The 7158-nt window shown below is 42.0% G+C and overlaps 1 protein-coding gene across 4 annotated transcripts in view; it reads left to right on the top strand.

Moving 5' to 3' along the window:
* Positions 1 to 7158, top strand: part of LMO1 (LIM domain only 1) — a 75554-nt gene that overhangs the window by 2491 nt on the left and 65905 nt on the right. Inside the window, exons 3-6 of one of the 4 annotated variants that reach the window (XM_055814616.1) lie at positions 1541 to 1659; positions 3605 to 3694; positions 4448 to 4517; positions 5936 to 6313. The gene's annotated coding sequence lies outside the window, so the exon portion shown is untranslated. Of the gene's footprint in view, positions 1 to 1540; positions 1919 to 3604; positions 3695 to 4447; positions 4518 to 5935; positions 6314 to 7158 lie in introns of all 4 variants that reach the window. The other 3 variants (XM_027778345.2, XM_055814617.1, XM_055814615.1) reach the window with 3 other exon arrangements.

Below are 7158 nucleotides of genomic sequence, written 5' to 3'. Positions count from 1 at the left end.
CTGAGAATCAAACTCTACACTTGGCTTTTGGTCCTGAGCAAGTCACTTGCTTGTCTTCCTTGTGCCGTGCCTCGGTAGGCAGAGTACTCACACAAGCAGGATGGGACCTGTGTTCTAGGCGTGAGCTACCCAAACCTACGTCTTCCTGGAGGGACCCTCCTCCCTGGGCTGTTAAGCCTTAGGTGGAAGGACTTTCTCCATCCTTCTTCTGGATAGAGCTGTCCCTATTTAAACCACCATGGATGCAAAGATGGAGGGGAGAGAAAGACTTTGTTTTCTAGTCATCTGTGGGTGATGTGGGGTCAAATCCCTATGCCAGTAGTGACAGATTAGCCAAAGACTGTTTAATGTAAAACACAAACAGAATCTGCAAAGCAAGGAATGGAAACCAGGATGAGTAACCTATTCTGTCACCTGGAGTAATGCTTTCTCCTCCAGCCCAATGATTTATTAATGATTACACATAAATTAAACAGGAGAAATTGCCGGAGCACACCCTAAGCCAGAAAAGACTATTTGGTTAGTTAGTTGATGCAGGTGACATCTTCTTGGGCACGTGAAAGAATTAAACCAGCTCTCCCATCTGCTGGGGAGTGATCTTGGGGTCATGCTAGTGTATTTGTTACAAGAAAGAGAAGTCAAACTCTTTGCCCATCTTTTTAAGGAAGATGGCCACTACTACATTTTGTGCCAAATGTATGCTTGCTTTTAGTGTGGGGTACAAGGGGATATGCATTGGTCACATGTGATCAGCAAAGCCAGCCCATTCCTGCTCCTTCCCTTCAACATGTTAAAGGCTGCCCTTGAAGTTGTGCTTTAGTTATTGGGCCATTACTTAGCCCCAAACACTGACATAATCCATGTAAATAGGTACATAAATAAATAATAATAATAATATAACAATAACAACACTTCCAAAAGATGGCACAGGGATGGGTGGCCAGACTTGGGTTAGCCTAGGATTACTTTCTTAGTTTCTGTCTGTTTAGCCACCTAACCTCTGATTCTAAATAAATGTTTGTGCCAAGAGCACCTAAACATTTATGAAAAATTTTGTCAGCCACCTGACTTTTGCTTTGGTGCCCAAGAGACTTGCTGAAAGTTGTATGGAAAACTTCTACCAGACTTGGAATAAATCCCAAGTCTCCCTAGTTCCAGTCTAGGGCTTTAGCTGCAAGACCTCCTGCCTCATTCCCAAAAGTTTACTATATCCCCTTCTCCCCACAATTTGTCAGTCATATGTGCTTGGAAAAATCATTCATCAAAGAAAGGGGGTGTGAATCATTATATCATGTTATTACACGTGGCAAATTAACTTGTCGCATGTTGGAGAAAGAAAAACCTGGGGTTTATTGCTCTTGCCTGAAAATGGAATAAACTCCCTTAATGTCCTCATGCAGACTGACTCTCTCAACTGAGACCCCCTCATGTGATGCCACCTGCATTATTTTGGGCTTAATTGCAACACTTTTATTGTTGTTATTTGCACTCATTTGCTCTTGAGTATGTCAGATTTCCCTTGTGTGTTTTCTTTTTTCAGATTTCTGCAGTGCTCCTGAAGCCAACTTAATAGAGACTGTTCTATTGAAAGCTTTCTGAAATCATCCTTAAATTATGCTGCATAATCTCTTGAAATTAAGTCAATGGCAAAATCCAAATGTAAGTTTAATTTGGCACCTTCCACTTAACTGATTCCCAGTGTATAAAAAACGCTTCAGTTAAGTACTTAAGATGACATTTAATTGGTCCTGAGCCTCGTGCTACTATGTGTAAAAATCTCTGTACTCTTCAAAAACTTTAATCACTGTCTTTCAGGCAGGGTTAGGCTTCTTAGGTATATAAAAGCTTTAAAGCGGGACAGACCAAGAAATTTGTTCCAAACTACACAGCTGTCCTCCGTGCTTCTTCATACCTCTTGGTAAGTAAAGGGATTCTTAGTTGGTAAGAGTTTAAAAAACTATCAGGGACAGTTGTTGGGGTTTTTTAGCTCTAATTAAATGAGGGCAGGGAAGTACCTGTAAGTAAATAAGCAGCTGGAGGAAATAAGGAGTTATCCTTGCTTCTGAGGAGACCTTTTTGAAATGTGCAAGAGGGTTAGCAGGCTCTTGTGCTGCTTTCTGCTTGTCCTGCACAGTTACAGCTCACTAAGCTGAAACTGGAGTACCAGACAAAGAAGTGGAAAGTTATCCAAAATTGCTCACTTGTTTAAAAGTAATATATACATTATTGTTAGTCATTCTATGGCATTCAATCTTACAGCTACATTTCAGTTAAGTGTTCTTCTATGGGCACGTTCTTTCTCTCTTGGTTTTTTTGGCAGTAGTGTTCCTTTCTAACAGTATTTTAGTGCTGAGAATTGATGGCAAGCTATATTTTATCCATATAATGTTTAATTTAATAAGGCAAAATGTGATTATTTGAATTAATTAGTGAGTGTGTAAGAATTCAGTGTAATGCACTTTTGATACTCACTTTTAAATGTATGCTTATATCTATTGATTTATAAATATTTGAGGTATATTTATGCAAATTTAATATACTAGCAATGCAAGGTATTATAGATCATTTGCAAGAGTGTTGTAGTGTGAATTCACATTTTAGCAGTGAGTGGTGTTCATTAAATGCCTGTGCTTCAGCTGTGTGTTTGCATGGTGGTATTTTTTCTTTTAAGCCTTAGCTATTAAATCCATTGTAAAATACTGCAGAGTTGTATCTCAGCCTTTTTAAGTGATTGCTTGACTCCAGTGACTGTTTGGTATGGAAGCTATAGTCAAAATATGTCTATTTAAAACAGATGTAGTCATTAGCAGGCCCTCTAAACTGTGCTTCCCAGATTCTTCTAAGTCAAACAGTCTCCTAAGCAGGTTAGGAGGCAGATGATTATCACCGCTTCCCCACACGTCGCCTCACTCCTGCAGCGGCAAGGGGCTAGTGCAGTAGAAATCAGACTTGTTGCTTAGTTAACAGACAAGTTTGCTGCCATCCGTGCTCCTCATTCTGTCTTGAAGCTAAAAAGAAATACTAGTGCTTGCTCTACATTATCTATTTTATATATATTTTTATATATATATATATATATCTCAATAGGCACGGTAAGGAATGTTGCTCCCCTGAATGCTGCCGAGGGTTAGCATTGGTTGGTGATTTGTTGCATCATGTTGCAACACTCTGGACTGCTACAGGGAAGGTCCTTTGGGCCACTGTGATTCCAGAGAACAGCGCCCAGGGTGAATTTAACCATAGTGTGAGGAGCAGGAGGGGTGGGCTGCGATAATCTGCTGTGGAAGAGAGAAACAGCAGAGCCTGAGCAAGGCCTTGCTGGTAACAGAAGAAACAAGATTGTTTCCCAGAGTGCCCTAACCATGACCTTAGGATAGGGATTTCTGACTGACCCTGAGCCATGAAGCATTAAAAAAGCAACAAATGATCTACTGGGCTGTCACTTCTTGACCTCCCTGCGAACAGAGAAGCTTTTCTAGCTCTCACTGAGAGAATGGTATCATTTCTGTAGTTATCTTTACCGCTTTCAGACTGCGTTTCTCACCTGTTCAAAGAGACCTGTGGCAACTGCTACCGTTTCACTCCAGTTATTTTCATGTTTTAGGATAACAGTTCTTGCACTTCTGTCATTTGCTGATGGACCCAGAAGCATGTGAACCTGCCCATCTGATTTCAATAGTCTTTTCCTAATCTGGTAAGGTGATTTGTCATTTTGTTAAGATACCCAACACGTACCTCTTCTTTAGGACTAGGGGAGTTGCCACCATTGTGTACAGGGAGTAGGAAAAAAAAAAGGGGGGGGGGGGGGCAGGGTTTTTCATGGGGAATGGACTCTGTGGTCTACAAGCACAAAATTGTCTGGTCTCTCAGCTGTGACCCTGTTACAGCAGTCGCACACACACCCTTCCCCTGTGGCTGGCTTTACAAGAGAACAAAGGCAGCAGAAGTGGGTTTACACAGGTCTGGATAGAGGGTTTGCCTGCTCTTCGCAGAGTGTCTGTGCAGGTGATGCCCTGCATGATACAAACAGGTGTTACCACCTGCAAACGGCTGTTACAGGTGTGTTACTGGTGTTACAGGTCTGGGTCTGATGTGCATGTTCCATCACTAAGTAAAGCAAATGGTGTGTCTTGCAGCCAAACATCCTACTGCAGCAGAGTTTCAGTGGTCGTTCTCTTTGGGCTACATCTAAATATATATGAAGCCAGAGTTTGTCAGCATCACTCTGCTGGGTTGCATGCTGCCTGGTATGTTATGGTTACTCTGTGCTGCTGTAGTATAGACCATTGTAATCAGCCTCTGGATGCTCCTAAATTAAGGCAGATCATCTTTTACTCCTAAGAAACCTCCAGAACCCAGCTGCAGCTATAAAGCTGCTATCAAATGGAAGCTGGCCGCGGTTCAGAGTAGGGGCCAATATTTTTAACAGCATGAAATTTTGTTATAGGGCTTCTGGAAGGATTCTGTATATGAACTGGAGCAAAATCAAAACTGAAGTCCCCTGTGTGGAAAAACAGGTGAAGAAAAGGTTGGCTGTGTTTGAGAAGGGATGTGCATCTCTTATATATACTACAGATAACGTCCGAGAACATTAATTTGGAATAAGGTGTATCTTCCTTTACTGTTGGCTTATGTTAACAAGTGCATTATAGTGTCGTGACCTCTTGTGTCTGAGCTGGTGTCTAGTAGAACATACCGGCTGTATTAATCTAATCAACATAATCAGAAAATAATTTGATATTTTGTTAGGAATTAAATCATAAACTCTACCCATTCTGTATGGGCCTGTCCTTCTCCATGTACTTTCATATTGCCACTGGTGGCTTTTTGTTTGCATTACAGCAACCTGAGGGTAAACACAAGGCAAGATCCAAGATAGGAAGGCAAATTGGTTTTGCAAACATGGCAGGGAAAGTGTGTGGAATCAAATGCCAATATTAATGCATGACATCTGCTCTCTGCTCCAGTTCTGAGTAAAGTAATCCAGTCCTAATTACACACTGCTGTGTCCTCTACCAGCTAAGGAGAATGGTGCAGCCATTCTTAGCACCGGTATATAAATTTCTCTCTGGATCTGATAGATACATTAGATGCAGGGCAGGCTTTTCATTTTTTGGCTGTCAGTTGCTTTGGGTAGCACAGAGAGAGGGGAGGAGAAAGGTTGCGGCAGGAAAAGATCAAAATCTTCCAAAAAGAGCTCTGCTCCTAGAATAAAATTTTTTCCTAGACAACTTTCCCTGCAGACCTCAATCAATATTATTCTCATCTGAGTGCACATATTATTCATTAAGAAATGTTGGCAAGATATGCACTATAGTGTATGCCTTCATTAGAGTCTCCACCTGCCTGCTTTTATCAGAAGATCTTCAGTGACTTTCATCTTCATAGAACTTGTGTCTGTCTTTGGATTGGGAAAGAAATCTTGTAATTTTACAGGATGGGTTTATTATTTTTTTTTAAAAAAGTGAAATATTCACCTCTTTGGTTTGTGCATGTGTTTTCTCATCTCACATGTTAATGGATCAGGATTATCATCATTAGATTCAGACTGAACTGGATGCTGATGAAATCATGTGCAAAAGATAGTCCAGTGCCACAGACCCTCACTGGCTGTGTGACATGGGAATAGCTGGAATTCCTCCCTTGTCTGTTCAGCAGCCATGTCATATCCTTTGTGTGCACATACTGCTGTTGTGCCAACAGCCATTTTCCTATGGAATCAACATTTTCAGATGATGTGTTGTTAGAATGACACTATGAAGACCTGATAAATGTCACCCATGCCAAGTAGAGCCAGAGGGAGCCACAAAACACGAGGGACACTGGCAGCATCTTAGGATATTGTCATCACAAAGCAATGTGAGCCTGACATTGCATTTTCTCTTCTCAATTCATGTATTTCCATTTCTGACTAATCTGTGTCAATTCTGCCTAGTCTATTCAGCAGCAAGACAGTGAAGAAAGAATCTCACAGAAGAAAGGCACTGGGATTTTTGGACAGTATGTTATGGTCTAGCTCCATGACTGGGACCCTTGTGTGCTGCTGCAGTAAAAAAACTGATAGTAACAAAACAAAGAGCCAGCTCCATGGTTCTGCCTCCGTTCATCCATCTCACATTTGATTAGTCCCTGCTTGACATCGGGCTGGGAGCAATAAGCTCTGATCCTAACGGTGAATGTGGCATCAAGCCCGAGAGCTCCATGTGTCACTCCAGAACCAGATACTGTCTCACTGGATTCCTCCATAGAACAACTGAGGCAGATGTGTGGATGACAGATTCGTCTTTCGGGTCTACCTACCACACCCACCAAGGTAAGGAACAAAAGGCAGGTCTATCTGCAGGAAGACACTGCAGTAGCAATTAACTTTGAAGCAGAGAAGGATATACAGAAAAGCGAATTATTGGTCCAGATGAAAGGGAGAGACATAGAAACTGTCACCAGAATTTACTCCTAAGATTTAATGGGGTGGGTTTTGTGGGGTATTGTGAGGAGGGGTTTAAGGATTCTTTACCGCTTACTTTAAAGGATTCTGGAAACTGCACGGATACTGCTGTGTGCAGGGTCAGAGTTCATGTGTTGACTCACTTAGAGAGGTTGGGCTGAAGGTGCATTCCTGAACTTTTGCTTGACTTCAGTATGAATTGAAATTTTACATCGCTGTTGAGAACTGAAGGAGCATACGAGTGGAAGAACACATCTCACTGGAGCCTGGGAAAGTTTTGGGAAGTAGAAGGAGAAAGGAGGCTTCTTGGAAAGACGAATCTCCTTTTAGTATGCGTTCCCTGGAGCCCAGGGGAAGGCAGCCTGTCCCAGCCCCTTTTCTGGGCCTCCCCTAAAGCTATTCACTCGTGTCATAGGTTCCTCTGCCTTAGACCTGCCCTTCTTCCCAGGTGTATCGGTACTGCGAAGACACTGATGGACCTGCAAGGTGTCAAACCCAACCTGATCCTCCAGTAGCTTGTACCCACTCACAAAACCTTTCTGATGCTGGTTTCTCATGTAGAGAGAAACTTCATGGAGTTCTTTGCAGCTGAGCTGTTCTGGGGTGACAGGACGTGCCCCTTAAACGTCTTATGAAACAAGCAGCAGACCAAGAATTTAGGTCTTGCTACTTTTATTTTTTGAAAAAAATATTTTTCTTTTTAACTTTGTACT

This window comes from Falco peregrinus, chromosome 9 (assembly GCF_023634155.1).
Source record: "Falco peregrinus isolate bFalPer1 chromosome 9, bFalPer1.pri, whole genome shotgun sequence".
Classification (NCBI taxonomy): domain Eukaryota; kingdom Metazoa; phylum Chordata; class Aves; order Falconiformes; family Falconidae; genus Falco; species Falco peregrinus.
The sequence above is the reverse complement of the archived record's forward strand: the minus strand, read 5'-3'. Positions and strand labels throughout refer to the sequence as shown.